We start from the raw sequence: 19,874 nt of genomic DNA, 5'->3' as shown, positions 1-19,874 counted from the left end.
GGAAGCATTGTGTACCTGTATTATACTGTATCCCAAGACAACATTACAAGTCTACATTCCGTCCTTCCCGATGTGTACACACTTAATTACACTTATGAATACCACGATGGCCTTTGTCAGTAGACGACCTTCAGCTTTCAAGTTTCATCCTTCCATTATTTTTCTACATTCTTTTTCTGCGTTCCATTATCCCCTGAGTCATTACAACATACAGTCTCCATATTACATCCGTTCCAAAGCCAAGATCCAACATTTCATTATATATTTCATCCAGAGACACATTCAGTTTCCCCCGGTCCATCTGTCTAAAAGCCTCAACACAACATCCCTCCAGATACGACTGGACAATCCGGCATTTTATTCTACAATGCTGCCAGACAATATATTATAGTATTGGCTCATCCCATGGTCCGTTGTGCCATCCTTCCATTATTACATCACATTTCTAAAGATTTAAACAATAATTATCTGAGGGTGTCCACACACACAGGAGCAACGTCGGCCAAAATGGGGTGACCATATACACAAGATCAAAGTTGGACAAAGTGGGGTGTCCATACACACAAGAGCAAAGTCAACCAAAATGGGGTTACCATACACACAAGAGCAAAGTAGGTCAAAATGGGGTACACATACAAAAGGAGCAAAGTTGCCCAACATGAGGTGCCCATAGACACAAAACAAAGTCGGCCAAAATGGGGTGCCCATACACAGAAGACCAAAGTCAGCCAAAATGGGGTTCCCATACACACAAGAGCAAAGTCAACCAAAATAGGGTTCCCATACACACAAGAACAAAGTAGACAAAATGGGGTGTCCATACACAGAACACCAAAGTCGGCCAAAATGGCGTTCCCATACACACAAGAGCAAAGTTGGCCAAAATAGTGTGACCATACACACAAGAGGAAAGTCACGAAAAATGTGTTGCCAATACACACAAGAGCAAAGTTGAACAAAATATGGTTGCCATACACACAAGTGCAAAGTCGACCAAAATGGGGTGTCCATACACATAGAAGCAAAGTCGGTCAAAATGGGGTACCCATACACACAAGAGCAAAGTCAGCCAATATGGGGTGCCATTATACACAAGAGCAAAGTTGGCCAAAATGGGGTGTCCGTACACATAAAAGCAAAGTCGGTCAAAATGGGGTACCTACACACACAAGAGTAAAGTCCACCAAAATGGGATAACAAGACACACAAGAAGAAAGTCATCCTAAACACATGAACATGTGTGTTCAGGTGCTTAGGATGAATAGGTAGTGTTTGGCCAACAGCTATTAAAATGTAAGGACACCTTGAAAGTGTCCAACAATTTGGCTACCTTTTATTTATTACCATGTGAAGGCTCATGATATCTTCTCAGGAGGTCCATATGACCCTTCTAAACCCTCCAGGCCTAGATTGAACACCGATCTGACTTCTTAACGGTTCTTCATAGTATCATAGTACCATAGTATCATAGTTTTTAAGGTTGAAGGGAGACTCTAAGTCCATCTAGTTCAACCCATAGCCTAACATGTTGATCCAGAGGAAGGCAAAAAAAACCCCAATGTGGCAAACAAGTTCCAATGGGGAAAAAATTTCCTTCCTGACTCCACATCCGGGAATCAGACTAGTTCCCTGGATCAATACCCTGTCATAAAATCTAATATACATAACTGGTAATATTAAATTTTTCAAGAAAGGCGTCCAGGCTCTGCTTAAATGTTAGTAGTGAATCACTCGTTACAACATCATGCGGCAGAGAGTTCCATAGTCTCACTGCTCGTACAGTAAAGAATCCTCGTCTGTGATTAGGATTAAACCTTCTTTCCTCAAGACGTAGCGGATGCCCCCGTGTTCCAGTCGCAGGCCTAGGTGTAAAAAGATCTTTGGAAAGGTCTCTGTACTGTCCCCTCATATATTTATACATTGTGATTAGATCCCCCCTAAGCCTTCGTTTTTCCAAACTAAATAACCCCAAGTTTAATAACCTGTCTTGGTATTGCAGCCCACCCATTCCTCTAATAATCTTGGTCGCTCTTCTCTGCACCCTCTCCAGTTCAGCTATGTCCTTCTTATATATCGGTGACCAGAATTGTACACAGTATATAAGTGCGGTCGCACTAGTGACTTGTACAGAGGTAGAACTATATTTTTTTTCATGAACACTTATACCTCTTTTAATACATCCCATTATTTTATTAGCCCTGGCAGCAGCTGCCTGACACTGTCCACTAAAGTGAAGTTTACCATCCACCCATACACCCAAGTCTTTCTGTGTCTGTTTTACCCAGTGTTCTACAATTAAGTACATAATCATAAATGTTATTTCCTCTACCCAAGTGCATGACCTTACATTTATCTACATTAAGCTTCAATTACCACTTCTCAGCCCAATCCTCCAATTTACATAAATCTCCCTGTAATATAAAATTATCCTCCTCTATATTGATTACCCTGCAGAGTTTAGTATCATCTGCAAATATTGAAATTCTACTCCGCATGCCCCCAACAAGGTCATTTATAAATATGTTGAAAAGAATATTCTTCTTATATTGTATTTAACTGACCCTAGTTGCAAATTGTCACAATAACTTAACCTTCACACTTATCTAGCTCCTTCGAATTTACTCCTGGAACCTTTCTTGTTAAACCTCAACTACATCTTCTGACATGGACGTTTCATGACACTTTTGCCCAACTTCTTTCTAGCATTAACACTTGCCTATCCTGAACCGCTCATCTATATCATCATCATGCACGAGCACCATGGTGACTACTCCACATCTGAATGGGGGAGTCTATCCCTCCATGAGCTCATTAAAAGGGGTTGTTTCATGAAGGCAACCCTAAATCATGTGCCTTGTAGAGCATATAGACATCATAAATGGTGATCTCCATAAGGGACTCACCTTTAAGAGTAAGAATGATGAGTTGCTCAGTAAGAGCAGCTCCTGATGTGGCAGATTTCAACCAATTCTTGTATTACAAAGAGGTACATTAATCTTTATGACAGCTTGTAATGCCTGATTGGCTCTGGTTTCCTGGCAAAATCTGCAAACCATCTGGTTCTGGGCATAATACGTGAGTGCCCTGCTGGCTGATTTTTTTAAAGGAGTTGTCACTAATAAGACAAGTCCAAGAAGATTACTAACAGAAGACTGTTTGGTTTACCAGAGACTCCAGTGTGTTTGTCCGAGTGAGTACCACTGTGCCTGCAGGCCGCGCACGAACAATGCACCACATCAACCGGGTCCCGGGGCCACCACCCCCTGCCCACGGAGGGGTTAACATCACAAGCTGCCCCCTCAACATCTCCCCCGGGGTGCCCAGTAACCAGCAGCGGTGGTGCCTACATTCACCACAACCCGTGGGTGGCGTCATGAACTCTAATCTAAACAAAAACCCTCTTTCAACACGCCAGACCCTTTCCAGAGCGACGTGACCCCTGGTCCGGAGGCGCTCGAGCCACCGACACACGAGCCCGGATCTGAGTGGCTCGGCTGTGGCCGAGCGCGGGGCGGTGCACGTGCATCATAGTAGGTAACTTGATGATTAGTGGTTGTCCGGTTGCCTGAATCTGAACTGGTTGACAGAATTGGGATTGTTTACCCCTGATGAAGAACGTATCCCTGTTACAAAATTGAGGGTCATGTTGGATGCTTGACCACCACTCCATTCATTTTCTATGAGGCTGCCAGAAAAAAAAACAGATGGCAGCACTTGACAGCCCCATGACAGCATGACGGTGGCGGCAGCCTAGCATGTGTAGCACCACTCCATTCAATCGAGGATAAAAGTTTTTTGTGCTGCTCCTTGTCAGACTCCAACCAATCAATGAGTTATCACCTATCTTGTTCATGATAACGTGTTGTCACCGGACATCCCATGTAGCTCGAAACTAGTTGGGTAGTCCAATATCTCTTGGGTAGCGCAAAAATTCTATCTATTCTTAATCCCTCTCCATGTTATCACGTTTTCCAAGCTCTCCAGACCACATTTTCCCCTAAGATTTTATAATATAACTTTGTCAGCTCAATCTATAAAGTTACACAACATACTATCTCTCTTTTCCACATTTACCGAATCTTCTCTTCCGATTCCAGCCATTGTCCAGGACAATGTTCCCTTCTCCCATGTTCTCTACCGCTATTACCGAAAAAAAAAATGCTAGGAATTGTATCAGCACATATCTTTAAATATAGGATTTGTATTGATCATTTTCTTTGTGTAATGCCGCTATGAAGCAATTATGTTACTCAATGAGATATTTTAAGGGTTATTAAATCCATAAATTTCTGAAGGAAGGAAGCTGAGAAAACGTCTCTCGTTATTATCTCTTCTATGGAGACCTCAATCTGCCATTTAACACTATCTATCACTGACCTTTCGTCGGCTTTTTGGAAGCTTAGCTGAAATAGCTAACAACCAAGAATTCTTCATGTTTTCCATTTTTCTCACGAGAATTGTGCTAAAACAGCACAACTATGATGAGTGAGAAAGCTTTTACATCAAGTGACAATTTTAATACAGGATCCTTTGCACTGATTCAGCTAGAGGAATGAAACACTGATGAAGACTTGTAAACCTTGATAAATCTTCAGAATTTTACCATGAGAGCAATTAACATTATGCCACAATCAAGTAAGGGAACAAGTATAAGAATCTAGAACTCTATTAATTTCCATTGCCAACCATTATAGCCAAACAGGGAAGACTAGCCAAAGAGGCGAATCTTCCCAAAATAACCAACCGGCTAACCTTCTATGTTCATCTATGAAGTCATAAAACATTCCAGAAGAACACTGTCTCATTGCCTGCCCATGGTTCCTTAAACTCATAAGCAAGTAGAAAGGTAGAAAGCGCTACATCGATGATCTCCTTGGAAATGCAAAAAAATGTATTTTTTCCATTCTAGGCAGCTATCCAAAAGACCGGTAATTACTTGCTAATCATAGGGGAGTCTATTCACTGAGACCTCTACCAATCTGGAAAACAGAGCTCTAAGATATACTGGTCCTTTCATTGTGTATGGGACTGCTGTAAAATGGTTTGGTGCCAATCCCCCCAAAAAAAATTCAACGATTGAAAATATTTAATGTATTAATGACGTAATTTAAAAAAAATATATATGATTTGTTTTTATTAACTTTAAACTGAGTCTGTTGTGGTGCTAGTCAGAAAAATACGACTGCAAGATCTTAAGAGTCTCCAATGCAGATGTGAACATACAGAGTAATAAATTAAGCTGCTCGAATATCCCCCAAATTTGTATCGGGTAGATATACTTTAAAGAGTCTATAGATTTGTTTTGGTTTGAATAAAAGTCATCTAAATAAAAGTGCCCCTGAATTTATTTTTTGCTTTAAGGTTCTGAGGTCTTTTGAGGGCTGGAAAAGGCTTCAAAATAATGAAAGATTACACTCAACTGCCTGGCCATACAGCTTTTTGTCAAATCCTCTGAAGAGCAAATGTAAACCAAAGAGCAAAAGAAGACCAAAGAGCAAAAGAAGACTGAAGAAAAAAGGAGATCAAAGAGGAAAAAAGACCAAAGAAAAAAAGAAGACCAAAGAGTAAAAAAAGGCCAAAGGGAAAAAAGACAAAAGAAGACCGAAGAGCAGAAGAAGACCAAAGAATAATTAAGACCGAATAGCAAAAGAAGACAGAAGAAAAAAAGGAGATCAAAGAGGAAAAGACCAAAAAGAAAAGAAGACCAAAGAGCAAAAGAAGACTGAAGAGAAAAAATACAAACAAAGACCAAAGAGTAGAAGAAGACCAAAGAAAAAATTAGACCGAAAAGCAAAAGAAGACAGAAGAAAAAAAGAAGACCAACGAGCAAAAGAAGACCAAAGAAAAAAAGAAGACCAAAGAGCAAAAGAAGACAGAAGAGCAAAAGAAGATCTAAGATAGAAAAAAAGACTGAAGAACATAAGAACGAAGAGCAAAAGAAGGCTGAAGAGAAAATGAAGACCAGAGAGCAAAAGACCAAAGAGCAAAAGAAGATCAAAGAGCAAAAAAAGACCGAAGAGCAAAAGAAGACTGAAGAGCAAAAAAAGACTGAAGAGCAAAAAGAGACCAAAGAGCAAAAAGAGACCAAAGAGCAAAAGAGACCAAAGAGCAAAAAGAGACCAAAGAGCAAAAAGAGACCGAAGAGCAACAAGAGACCGAAGAGCAAAAAAAGACCTAGGAGCAAAAGAAGACAAAGCAAAATAAGACCAAAGAGTAAGAGAAGACTGAAGACCAAAAGTAGGAAGCAGAGGACCAAGTGGTATGCTGAAGTGGCAGAAAATGAGATGTCCAGCCCTAGGGTAGATGAGTTTAAGCTTTTATAAATGTTTAATCCCTTCATAGACATATAAAGAATTAAGCAAAATGGTGACTGGGTGGCCACTATTCTGCTGAATTTGTACAACTTGAATCTTAACAATTTAGGATTGTGGTTAATTTGCTCACTTCTAGTAATAATTGTTAAATAATAAGTTAAATACTGAATTCATCTTTCCTATAACTAGCCAGAAACCTAAGATACCTGTCTTCTCAATGTTGGTTTGGCTGTCAATCATCTCTCCCGAGCCAACCAAATACATGAATGATTGAACATGCATGTATTATTAATGGGGAGAAGGGAGTCATGTCAAACATCTCTTCCAGTAGCTTATCTCCTATCAGACAAAATGGATCTTGGGTGTTGAGTTTGTCATCTTGAGTTTTGAGGTTCCCATACACGTTAGAAAGCCAGCCGATGACGCAAAAATCAGATGTTTCAGCCAACATTACTCTAACGTGTATGGCCAACTGGAATCCCTCTCATATATCTCATTGATATACAGTATCATATATAGGAGCACACATTGTACCTACCTCTTACCAGTGCGAGGATGTTACATCTTGGATTTAAGAACCAAAGTCGCCGTCAAGTATACATTGCAACACCGGAGCTTAGTTGGATCTGAAAATCAAATAGACATTTATGAGAGTCATAAAGATTCCGGTACGTAAATCACTCAGGTTATGTAACAATGAGCACAAATGAATCTAATAAACCTTTTAGATCTGCATTTCATTGTATGAAAGTTGGTAATAAAAGCAACATTTTACTGTATACTCCTGACAGTTCCCATGATTAAGTCTTAAATCGTACAAGCCCGAGAAGAACGTAGAAGATTCCCGGCACCGAAGATCAATATTGTGTTCTAGTTTAGAGAAATGGATTTAAATACAGATTATTAAGTGAGCCTCAGACACAATGTATCATCGCCGGGGCACTTCTTAAGTCTGTAAATTCACATTGGTTGCTTAGTGGAAGAAAAGTATTAAAACCTTGAGGGAAAAAAAGGCATGTGGGGCCTGGAAGAAGAGAAAATGAGAAACTTCTGAGGAACTAATGAGAAGCAAAAGGCCAGGATCTATTGTTGCCATCTTCTCCTGGAGGTGATGGGAAGCAAGTATCAATCTCTGGGGCCTCCTCCTTGAAGCTCCTGGGATCAAAATAGAGGTGGGGCTGAGGTGTCGAGAGAGACGAAAGGCATGGGTGTGTCGGGATGTGCCTTCAGAAACACCAAAGGTTGACATTGGCTTGCCATGCAAGATGGAAATTGACTTCCTTCAAAATTTCGAAACTACGTATTTAGAAAATGTTGCCAAGGGTGAAACTGCAATTTCTTGACCCATTATATTCACAAACTACCCCTCCTGTATCTAAATGGTGGAGCAGCAGTACAAGGTGCCAAGTTGGCTTTTGCTAAGTGGCACTATCTACTTTATGGGTGTCAATATCAAAACGTCTTCATAAGGTCTTTCTTTTTAAATTGATCCAATTTCTATATTAGTTATAGGGGTTGTCTCATTCCCCTTTTCAAAAAGTAGCCACCATGGGTAGAGAAAGGGAAAATGCAGTATTACACAATTGCAGCTTAGGTCACACATGGATGGCTTGAGTCTACAATAATTGATCAATGAAAGCCATCCCAGTGGTGGGAACTCCTTAAAATAACAAGACTCTAAAAAAGTATTTTAGCCTTTCTGGATGCCCATTTTTTTATTTTTTTTTTATTTTTTGAAAAACAACAATATATCTACCTTGTGGAAAAGTCTAAAGCTTGCAATTAATCTAAAGGCCCCGTTACACGCAACGATATATCGCCGGGGTCATGGATTCCGTGACGCACATCCATTAGCGATGTTAGTGACATGCACGAACGACCGTTAACGATGGAAAATACTCACCAAATCGTCCATCGTTGACACGTCGTTCATTTTAAAAAATCGTTGATTGTAGAGGACGCAGGTTGTTCGTCGTTCCAGAGGCAGCACATCACCTCGCTCATCGCTATGTGTGACACCTCGGGAACGACGAACTACAGCTTACCTGCGGCCTCCGGCAATGAGGAAGGAAAGAGGTGGGCGGCATGTTACATCCGCTCATCTCCGCGCCTCCGCTTCTATTGGCCGGCCGCTTAGTGATGCCGCTGTGACACGAAGTGCCCCCTTAGAAAGGAGGTGGTTCGCCGGAAACAGCGACATCGCTAATAAGGTAAGTATGTGTGACGGCTGCTAATGATATTGTGCGCCACAGGCAGCGATTTGCCCGTGACGCACAAACGACGGGGGCAGGTACACATGCAAGCGATATCGATGCGTGTAACACCCCCTTTAGACAATACGGTCAAGACACAGTTGATGATAAAAGGTCTCCAAGTCTTAATGAATTCTCAATGAACCATCAGGACTCTTAAGGATGATATTTAAAGAGGTTGGCCACTACTTTGGTATCTGATTAGTGAGGGGTGCAATAATTGTCAGCCCCGATAATCAACTATTACAGACTCGGCTTGAAGTCCTTAGATGCTGCCGGAATGTGTCATGTCTATAGTGGCCACGGCCAGGACTGTAGATCCACCACCCAGTCAAATAATCTGTAGTACCTGGTCCTGGACACTATTTTTGACAGAGTTGTGAGGTTTTAGTAGGATCCGAGAAGTTCCGGCAGCCACTGCTGCTGGTAAAAGCTCATTGGTATGACTGCCGGGTGCCGCATCCCCACCGATTAGCGTAAGCCAACAATAAAAAAATAATGGCCAACCTCTCTAATGGCCGATGTTCGGTCCGGGTGTTCAAATTAAAAATGATGACAGCATCTTGTATCTTATAAGACGCTGAAGAAGTGGAAATGCAGAGAGGTCATCGTTGGGGTCCATCAATATTGTCTGCAGATGAAGCTCATGCAATATTCTATTTGCTCAGCATTCGATGTCCCATCAACCTTTGTTCAAGGGAATCTGGGAAAAATCAATTCTGGTTAAAATGATCAGATTTTTTTCGCTCCAGGATCTTTACGCCGTCAGCTTTTTTCCACAATATCACATGACCAACATTTAGGTCTTCATTACTCCGAGTTTTCTTCCAGTGTCGCCCGGTCAATACTTGCACGGTTTCGCAACAAGTAGAGACATAGATCCAACATGTTTGCTTTTTTTCTCTACTTTTCCTTTGTGGGCTATAGGTAGGCACAAGGGAAATTATAAACTGCATTTAGGGCAGGGTTTTTATCAGTGCATGTAGCTCTATAAAAAGTGGAAATGACTGGGCTGCGGGGAGCGGGAACGGCTGCTCTGGAGCTTCGCGAACGGGCAGCATTCAGTTTTATTGAAAAACATTTAGTCCCTCAATAGGATCCGCTAAATGACAAGGGTGCCTGGCTTTCTTACGGTGAGGTTTTAGGCATGACAATTTTATATATATGTAGTCATTTTGACAAACTTTCACCTTTTTATGGCATTACCTGGTCTCATATACTTAAACGTGCCAAATTAATTCATCAGATCGAACAGGAAGATGGAGATATCTATGACATCAGCAATAAAAACCTGCCGCAGTATGCAGGAAAACCACAACTTGGGTAGAGAGTACCAATGCTGGCAGTGAAATGGTAAACTCAACACTTGTCTCCAACCAAGGGCTCTTTCAGACTTCCATGATCATCGGTCCGATCTCGGATCTCAATGCACGAACTGACTGAAAGTCTCTCGAACCAAGCATGGCAGCCTCATATATTCGTACTGGAAGCCAGTCCGGGCATTGCAATCCAAGATCGGACCGATGATATCGGACATCTGAAAGAGCCCTAAGTTTTGGGATAAGCCTGTTGTAGGACTAGCACAACACTCAGAGGGGGAGACAAGTAATGATCCATCACATCCATCATCTGTACTCCAAATGAGTAGGTTATAATATCAATGCAGCAATATGCAGGTAACTAGACTGGGGAAAAGCAAGGGTTGGACGCCAATTACACTTAACGTAAATTTCGGACTATATGATGCACTTTTTTCCCCCCAAATGTTGGAGGAAAGTGGGGGGGGGGGGGGTTCTGTAGTCCAGATGTGCCTGGCTTGCTGTTCAGGGATGCAGTGGTGTAGCGGGTCACAAGAGGCAATAGCATGGTTTCCAGTTCAGAAAACAGGCGGCTGGGGTGAACCCTTGGGCCTGCTATTAAAGAGAATGAATATTCACTGCTTCCATCCCCACCTCTAGCTTCACTGCCGAGAGGTAGGTGGGATTATGGACAAGGAGAGCTATGAATATATATAATCATTTTGGATTAGGCAGTAGCTGATGTCGGTCTGTGACTGGGGGTGCATGGTAGTGATATCATGCACTGCCTTTTGCTTACTCACTGAAGTCAGTTGCCAGCATCAAAAGGGGCACACAGAAGGAGTGGATGGAAGGTGAGTATAATCGTTTATATTTACCAAGATGGGTCCATTATGGGGGAAATACAGTATATACCAGGATGGGGGGGGCATAAATACCAGGATTAAGAGCATATTTACCAGGATGGGGGACAAATATACCATGAAGGGGGACATATTTGCCAGAATGGGCCCATGATGGTGAGCATATATACCAGGATTATGGACATATACCATGATGGACCCATGATGGGGATCATATATACCAGGATGGGGGGCATATATACCAAGATTTGGAACATATATATCAGGATGGGAGACATATATTCCAGGATAGGTCCATTATGGGAATCATATATACCATGAATAGGGACATATATACCATGATGGTACCCGAATAGGGATCATATATACCAGAATGATGCCAAGATTAGAGGCATATATACCATGATGGACCTAGGATGGGAATCATATGTACCAGGATGGGGATCATATATACCAGGATGGGGGACCTATTTATCAGAATGGGCCAATGATGGGGATCATATATACCATGGTTAGGGACATATATACTATGATGGGCCAATGATAGGGGTTATATATACCATTATAAGCCACATTGTTATATATGGGTCACATATACAGTACAGACCAAAATTTTGGACACACCTTGTCATCTCTAGAACAACTATTAAGAGGAGACTTTGTGCAGCAGGCCTTCATGGTAAAATATCTGCTAGGAAACCACTGCTAAGGACAGGCAACAAGCAGAAGAGACTTGTTTGGGCTAAAGAACACAAGGAATGGACATTAGAGCAGTGGAAATCTGTGCTTTGGTCTGATGAGTCCAAATTTGAGATCTTTGGATCCAACCACCGTGTCTTTGTGCGACGCAGAAAAGGTGAACAGATGGACTCTATATGCCTGGTTCCCACCGTGAAGCATGGAGGAGGAGGTGTGATGGTGTGGGGGGGCTTTGCTGGTGACACTGTTGGGGATTTACTCAAAATTGAAGGCATACTGAACCAGCATGGCTACCACAGCATCTTGCAGCGGCGTGCTATTCCATCTGGTTTGCGTTTAGTTGGACCATCATTTATTTTTCAACAGGACAATGACCCCAAACACACCTCCAGGCTATGTAAGGGCTATTTGACTAAGAAGGAGAGTGATGGGGTGCTACGCCAGATGACCTGGCCTCCACAGTCACCAGACCTGAACCCAATCGAGATGGTTTGGGGTGAGCTGGACCGCAGAGTGAAGGCAAAAGGGCCAACAAGTGCTAAGCATCTCTGGGAACTCCTTCAAGACTGTTGGAAAACCATTTCCGGTGACTACCTCTTGAAGCTCATCAAGACAATGCCAAGAGTGTGGCAAAGCAGTAATCAAAGCAAAAGGTGGCTACTCTGAAGAACCTAGAATATAAGACATATTTTCAGTTGTTTCACACTTTTTTAAGTATTTCATTCCACATGTGATAATTCATAGTTTTGATGCTTTCAAAGTGAATCTACAATTTTCAGAGTCATGAAAATAAAGAAAACTCGTTGAATGAGAAGGTGTGTCCACATTTTTGGTCTGTACTGTATACCAGGATGGGAGACATATATTCCAGGATGGGTCCATTATGGGGATCATATATACCAGGAATAGGGACATACAGTCAGGTCCAGAAATATTTGGACAGTGACACAAGTTTTGTTATTTTAGCTGTTTACAAAAACATGTTCAGAAATACAATTATATATATAATATGGGCTGAAAGTGCACACTCCCAGCTGCTATATGAGAGTTTTCACATCCAAATCGGAGAAAGGGTTTAGGAATCATAGCTCTGTAATGCATAGCCTCCTCTTTTTCAAGGGACCAAAAGTAATTGGACAAGGGACTCTAAGGGCTGCAATTAACTCTGAAGGCGTCTCCCTCATTAACCTGTAATCAATGAAGTAGTTAAAAGGTCTGGGGTTGATTACAGGTGTGTGGTTTTGCATTTGGAAGCTGTTGCTGTGACCAGACAACATGCGGTCTAAGGAACTTCTCAATTGAGGTGAAGCAGAACATCCTGAGGCTGAAAAAAAAGAAAAAATCCATCAGAGAGATAGCAGACATGCTTGGAGTAGCAAAATCAACAGTCGGGTACATGCTGAGAAAAAGGAATTGACTGGTGAGCTTGGGAACGCAAAAAGGCCTGGGCGTCCACGGATGATAAAAGTGGTGGATGATCGCCGCATACTTTCTTTGGTGAAGAAGAACCCGTTCACAACATCAACTGAAGTCCAGAACACTCTCAGTGAAGTAGGTGTATCTGTCTCTAAGTCAACAGTAAAGAGAAGACTCCATGAAAGTAAATACAAAGGGTTCACATCTAGATGCAAACCATTCATCAATTCCAAAAATAGACAGGTCAGAGTTAAATTTGCTGAAAACACCTCATGAAGCCAGCTCAGTTCTGGAAAAGTATTCTATGGACAGATGAGACAAAGATCAACCTGTACCAGAATGATGGGAAGAAAAAAGTTTGGAGAAGAAAGGGAACGGCACATGATCCAAGGCACACCACATGCTCTGTAAAACATGGTGGAGGCAACGTGATGGCATGGCATGCATGGCTTTCAATGGCACTGGGTCACTTGTGTTTATTGATGACATAACAGCAGACAAGAGTAGCCGGATGAATTCTGAAGTGTACCGGGATATACTTTCAGCCCAGATTCAGCCAAATGCCGCAAAGTTGATCGGTCGGCGCTTCATAGTACAGATGGACAATGACCCCAAGCATACAGCCAAAGCTACCCAGGAGTTCATGAGTGCAAAAAAGTGGAACATTCTGCAATGGCCAAGTCAATCACCAGATCTTAACCCAATTGAGCATGCATTTCACTTGCTCAAATCCAGACTTAAGACGGAAAGACCCACAAACAAGCAAGACCTGAAGGCTGCAGCTGTAAAGGCCTGGCAAAGCATTAAGAAGGAGGAAACCCAGCGTTTGGTGATGTCCATGGGTTCCAGACTTAAGACAGTGATTGCCTCCAAAGGATTCGCAACAAAATATTGAAAATAAAAATATTTTGTTTGGGTTTGGTTTATTTGTCCAATTACTTTTGACCTCCGAAAATGTGGAGTGTTTGTAAAGAAATGTGACAATTCCTACAATTTCTATCAGATATTTGTGTTCAAACCTTCAAATTAAACGTTACAATCTGCACTTGAATTCTGTTGTAGAGGTTTCATTTCAAATCCAATGTGGTGGCATGCAGAGCCCAACTCGCGAAAATTGTGTAACTGTCCAAATATTTCTGGACCTAACTGTATTTACCATGATGGGACAAGAATAGGGATCATATATACCAGAATGATCCCAGGATTAGAGGTATATATACCATGATATACCCAGGATGGGAATCATATATACCAGGATGGGAATCACATATACCAGGATGGGAATCATATATACCAGGATGGGGATCATATATACCAGGATGGGGATCATATATACCAGGATGGGGATCATATATACCAGGATGGGGATCATATATACCAGGATGGGGATCATATATATCAGGATGGGGATCATATATATCAGGATGAAGATCATATATACCAGGATGGGGATCATATATACCAGGATGGGGATCATATATACCAGGATGGGGATCATATATACCAGGATGGGGATCATATATACCAGGATGGGGATCATATATATCAGGATGAAGATCATATATACCAGGATGGGGATCATATATACCAGAATGGGGGACATATTTATCAGAATGGGACCATGATGGGGATCATATATACCAGGATTAGGGACATATATACTATGATGGGCCAAGGATAGGGATTATATATACCAGTATGAGCCACATTGTTATATATGGGTCACATATATAGCAGGATGGGGGACATATATTCCTGGAAATGGTCCAGGATGGGGGACATTAGTACTGAAGTGGGGGACATTACCCCCATAACAGTGTCAGCAGCAGATCCCCCCATAACAGTGTATCATGACACCACTTTTTTTGCATCAATGTTTCTCTATTCTCTGCCTCTAAAACCTATGGTCCACTGCGTCTTACAGTCCGAAAAATACGGTATATTTGCAAATTTCCATAACTTTCCATGCTATTTAATTAAAAATAAGAATACCACTTTAATGACACTTTAAGACTACAGGTATAGCTATCACTTTGTAGTCTGGCTCCATGGAAACTGTCTGGATATGAGATAAAAAGACAAAAAACATTTTTCTATTGATGCAGTTTCCATTGTACATGTACGGGGATAAAAAAAACAAAAAGTTCTGAAGTTTGGCCATAATGGGTTTTTGAATAATTCTTTAGACGACTTTACTTTTTTTTTTGCCTTTTACCCAATGATTGCACAAGTGATGATGCACAATGGAGCCCTTGTGTCATGACATCAACAGGTATTTTACGCTGGAACATTATGTGGATGACTTCTATAGAAAGCGGATTTAATAGCTCAATTTCTGTTCTCAAAAACTATTAGTCACCACCACAGCCGAGAGTAATGTGTCACATACGTTTGGCAAAAGTGAACGGTGTTACAAAATGTGTTCCAAATTAGACTCAGTTGATCGACACAACTGTTACATCGAGTGCCGAAAATGAATGGTGGAGTATTTGCTGCCACATTTGCGTTCTTACATTATGAATAAAATTAAAAAGCAAGTAAAAAAATGTTCAGCTACCTTACGTACTCCTATTCATGGAATTTTTATCTTGTTCTTTTGCTTCCAAAATGTAAAGTTATAAAGTGTGTTCTGGAGAAAGGGATATATGTTGCGCTCACACCACGTATTGTAGTTATAAATTTATGTCTCCTTATTCTTTGTATACATATACGGTAATAATGTTGATATTCTGGTCCTGAGGAAGAGGTTTTTACACCTCGAAACGCGTAGACCAATGGAATAAAAGAGTTATTAATTTATCAACATTTCTGCATCTTATTTTGGCGGATTGCGCGGGATTAGCCCCTTTTTCTCCTCCTACTCTGAAGACATCTTTATTCTTTGTAGGCACAGGTCAACGCGTTTCGAGGGGCACAGCCCTCTTCATCAGGACAGCAGACCAAAGAATATAAATGTAGTCTATATATTGTCTATATTTATGTTCCTTGGTTTGCTGTTCTGATGAAGAGGGCTGTGTCCCTCGAAACACGTTGACCTGTGCCTACAAAGAATAAAGAGACATAAATTTATAACTAAAGAAGGAAGAGAAAGTTCATCTCACTCAGTCTGATGGAGACCCAATTGCAGGACAGGTGCACGGGAAGAAAAGCCGGCCAGGCTGTGGATTCCAAGGAGGGAAGGAAGATTCCAGCATCCATATCCAATGGTTATATAAAAAGTATTTCTTTATTGAAAAAACATTAAAATGAAGATGGAGAATCACATCCTGGGAAATAAAATCCCTATGAGGACAAGGGTATGGAGATGGTACGCGTTTCGAGCGATTAGACACTCTTAGTCCTGATCCATTAGCCCCTTTTTATCCTCCTACTCTGAAGACATCTTTATTCTTTGTAGGCACAGGTCAACGCGTTTCGATGGGTGCAGCCCTCTTCATCAGGACAGCAGACCAAAGAACATAAATGTAGTCTATATATTGTCTATATTTATGTTCCTTGGTCTGCTGTCCTGATGAAGAGGGCTGCATCCCTCGAAACGCGTTGACCTGTGCCTACAAAGAATAAAGAGACATACATTTATAACTACAATACATGATGTGAGCGCGACATCTTTCCCTTTCTCCAGAACACACTTTATCGGTTTTATTGGGGAGCTGCAGCTATCCACCGGATATTTGGCTAATATAGCGGTTGTGACTGGCACAACCACTATAGGTGAGTACACTTCTCTTTCTTCTTAAAGTGTTTATCGGTTAAGACCCTATTGCGCCTTCCTTTCTGCAGTCTATTACTATAAAATGTAAAGTTAAGCAACTTTGTATATAGAAAGGTATTGACCAACCGGTATAAAAAGTTTATTTTTATTATAAAAAGTTTTAAAACCAAAGTAGATCTATTAGAACTAACGCGTTTAGGCAAAAAAAAAAAGTGTTCTTAGCCATAGGCAAAGTATAACAGAGACAAGCTGTTTAAATATACGACAAATAAGCGTAATACTGGCACAATGTACAAAAAAAAAACCAGGCAGTCCAATAAAGAAAGCCAAGAAAAATGAGATATTTGGCATATATAAATGGCCATTTGTATATCTGCCCCGCAGCCCTCCCCCACTTGCCCGTTTTCGAGGGACGCATCCCTCCCCCACTTGCCACAGGTAATCTTATCCTATATAGCAGGTTCCTACTTGCCCATACACAGGAGGTTTTTCACCCAGAAGAGGCTTCAGCATAGTGTAGGTACCCAGAGATTACGAGATATGCCGTGAAGGGGCAACTGGGCAGATATACAAATGGCCATTTATATATGCTAAATATCTCATTTTTCTCAGATTTTCCTTAGCAGTAATGCAGGTCCGTGTTCACACATCCATGGTTTCCATACGTTAGCATTATCAGAGTGCAAACTGTCTTTTTTTTGTATTTTATGTCATGTTCAGTTATGCACCTGTTCACACCTTAGTTTGGTGAGTGCTGTCAGTCTTTTTGTCTACAATAAAGAAAGCCATACCGATTAGATACAGAAAAAAGGGGGTTAGACAAGAGAGAAAGAGATGTTGACGATTTGAAAATATAATAGAATGAAAAACCATTATAGATGTAGAACGGGTCATTGTTTTTATTAATTCCCTTTGGAAATTTAGTATCCAAGATTAATATCCAATATGCCTCTTATAACATTAGCCATTTTTGCCATCCCCACCCTTTTGGGAAAGTTCACTTTTTCTATACCATAGATCCTAATTATGTTCATTCACAAAGTGTCTCATCGCACCTGAATATGTGCTGTTTGATTTGAGTATGTTAGCAGTGTGTTCTGCAATACGTTTTTTAATTTGGAAGTAGTGCAACCAGGGTCAGACTGGGGCGGCAGGAACCCACCAGTAACATTGACTTTGAGGGCCCCACTCATCAGCTACATGCAAATATTACAGTCACAAATTTACCTATGCGTCTATATTATAACACCTGATGATATATGGGGGGTGGGTAAGTGACGTACGACTGTAAAGGGGTCCACCAGAGGATATGCCTGCTGTCTTGTGGGCCAGTCCGAACCTTAGAACAGCCCATTTATGGCATTTTTTGCACTCAATGTAATAAATACCGTGGTGAGAGTCGCAATTGATAAATGATTCCATTAAGTAACTGACACTATGTGATCATGAAATATCTTGTTTGCGATTAAGTGGCAAAAAAGTTTTTTTAAAGGGTAACCAAGAGGAATTGTCCTTGTTCGACTGGAAAAGGCAAGGTGATAGCATGTTACCTATGGACAAACCCCTACTGGCAACATATCTGCAGCAGTTTTGTATAACTTTGTTTAAGGTAGTATCTTCATTTATGACGCAAAATATTTGGCAATAATGTGTTCTATATTACCAAACTGTAAGCTGTATGGCGTACTGAATGTTAATGACAAATCGGGATTTTTGTGGCTGATGGCATGTTCTTTTTTTAAAGGATGAACGTCTAGGCTTGCTATAAAACTTATTAAAAGCAGAATAAATATTTTTTTTTATTACATCCCTAATCTATTAATCTACCCTCTATGACCCTATTCCTTGAAGAAGGCTTTCCCAGTGAACACATTCCCTTGGAGAAGTATCTCTAAAAAGGGAATCTGTGAACTTGGGTATGATGTAAAATGTAAATTACAATCATTATCATTTAAATAAGTGACAAAGTCCGGCACAAGCTCCATGCGGCCCGACCAAACAAAAAGCAGGTCGTCTATATAGCGGCTGTACCAGACAATGTCCTCAAAAAAAGGAGCATTCGCAATGTAAATAAATTTCTCTTACCACTAAGACATTTAAAGGATGGCAAATTACAATGATTAGCACTTAAATAAGTGACAAAGTCCGGCATGAGCTCTATGCGGCCCGACCAAACAAAAAGCAGGTCGTCCATATAGCGGCCATACCAGATGATGTCTTAAAAAAAGGAGTATTCCCATTTGTAAATAAATTTCTCATCCTATGAAGATGCGGTATCAGAAGTGTCTTTAGTTCCATAAAGATGCGGTACAGAAGGGTATCTTATTAGAAGCCAAGCATTCTAGTTGTGAGTGGTTGAAGGTGTTCATTCAATCAGCCACTATGGTTCTCATTGAGAGAATCTAGTGGCAAAGTGATAGAGAGACAGACAGACACAGAGACAGATAGACTGATACAAAGACAGACAGAGATAGAAATAGACAGACAGAAACATAGACAGACAGAAAAGCAAAGAGACAGACAGTGACACACAGACAGAGACTGGGAGAGAGACAGTTACCATCCCGGGCAACGCCGGGTACTACAGCTGGTGTGTATATATATATAATATATATATATATATATATATATATATATATATCTTATTAGAAGCCAAGCATTCTAGTTGTGAGTGGTTGAAGGTGTTCATTCAATCAGCCACTATGGTTCTCATTGAGAGAATCTAGTGGCAAAGTAATAGGGCACAAAGGGAGAGGAAAGATCCCTTTATGTGTCTTGGGCAAACCGTGAAAAATGGGAGTGATTGGGTGTTCAGGTATTATGCATTTCTTCATCCTGTCTGTGAGTACTTGTGGCCGGGCCACATGGAGCTGGTGCTGGAGTTTGTTTATTTAAACGATAATGATTGTAAGTTACCATCCTTTACATGTCTTGGTAGGAAGAGAAATTTATTTACAATGTAAATGCTCCTTTTTTGTCAGGACATCGTCTGGTACGGCCGCTATATAGACGACCTGCTTTTTGTTTGGTCGGATTGCATGGAGCAGGTGCCAAACTTTGTCACTTATTTAAATGATAATGATTGTAATTTACATTTTACATCATGATTTCCAAGTTCACAGATTCCTTTTTGGAGATACGTTTCACAGGGAATGAGTCCACGGGGAAGGTCTTATCGCCATTTTTAGGAATGGAGTGTCAGGTAACACAATATTACAATCATCCAGTTGTCACCCCTCGCAGACCATACCTTTTGGTGAGATCACACCAGCTCGCCGCATCTGCTCTGATGACCCTGCCTTCCTCAAGGAGGGTAC

General features: G+C 41.0%; 1 protein-coding gene across 4 annotated transcripts in view; it reads right to left on the bottom strand.

Moving 5' to 3' along the window:
* The window catches only part of LRFN1 (leucine rich repeat and fibronectin type III domain containing 1), a 268,291-nt gene that overhangs the window by 114,160 nt on the left and 134,257 nt on the right, over nt 1–19,874 (bottom strand). For 3 of the 4 annotated variants that reach the window (XM_075323478.1, XM_075323481.1, XM_075323479.1), the window contains exon 2: nt 6,853–6,940. The gene's annotated coding sequence lies outside the window, so the exon portion shown is untranslated. The remainder of the gene's footprint in view (nt 1–6,852; nt 6,941–19,874) is intronic. The other variant, XM_075323480.1, reaches the window with a different exon arrangement.

Source organism: Anomaloglossus baeobatrachus, chromosome 9, assembly GCF_048569485.1.
Source record: "Anomaloglossus baeobatrachus isolate aAnoBae1 chromosome 9, aAnoBae1.hap1, whole genome shotgun sequence".
Taxonomy (NCBI): Eukaryota; Metazoa; Chordata; class Amphibia; order Anura; family Aromobatidae; genus Anomaloglossus; species Anomaloglossus baeobatrachus.
The sequence above is the reverse complement of the archived record's forward strand: the minus strand, read 5'-3'. Positions and strand labels throughout refer to the sequence as shown.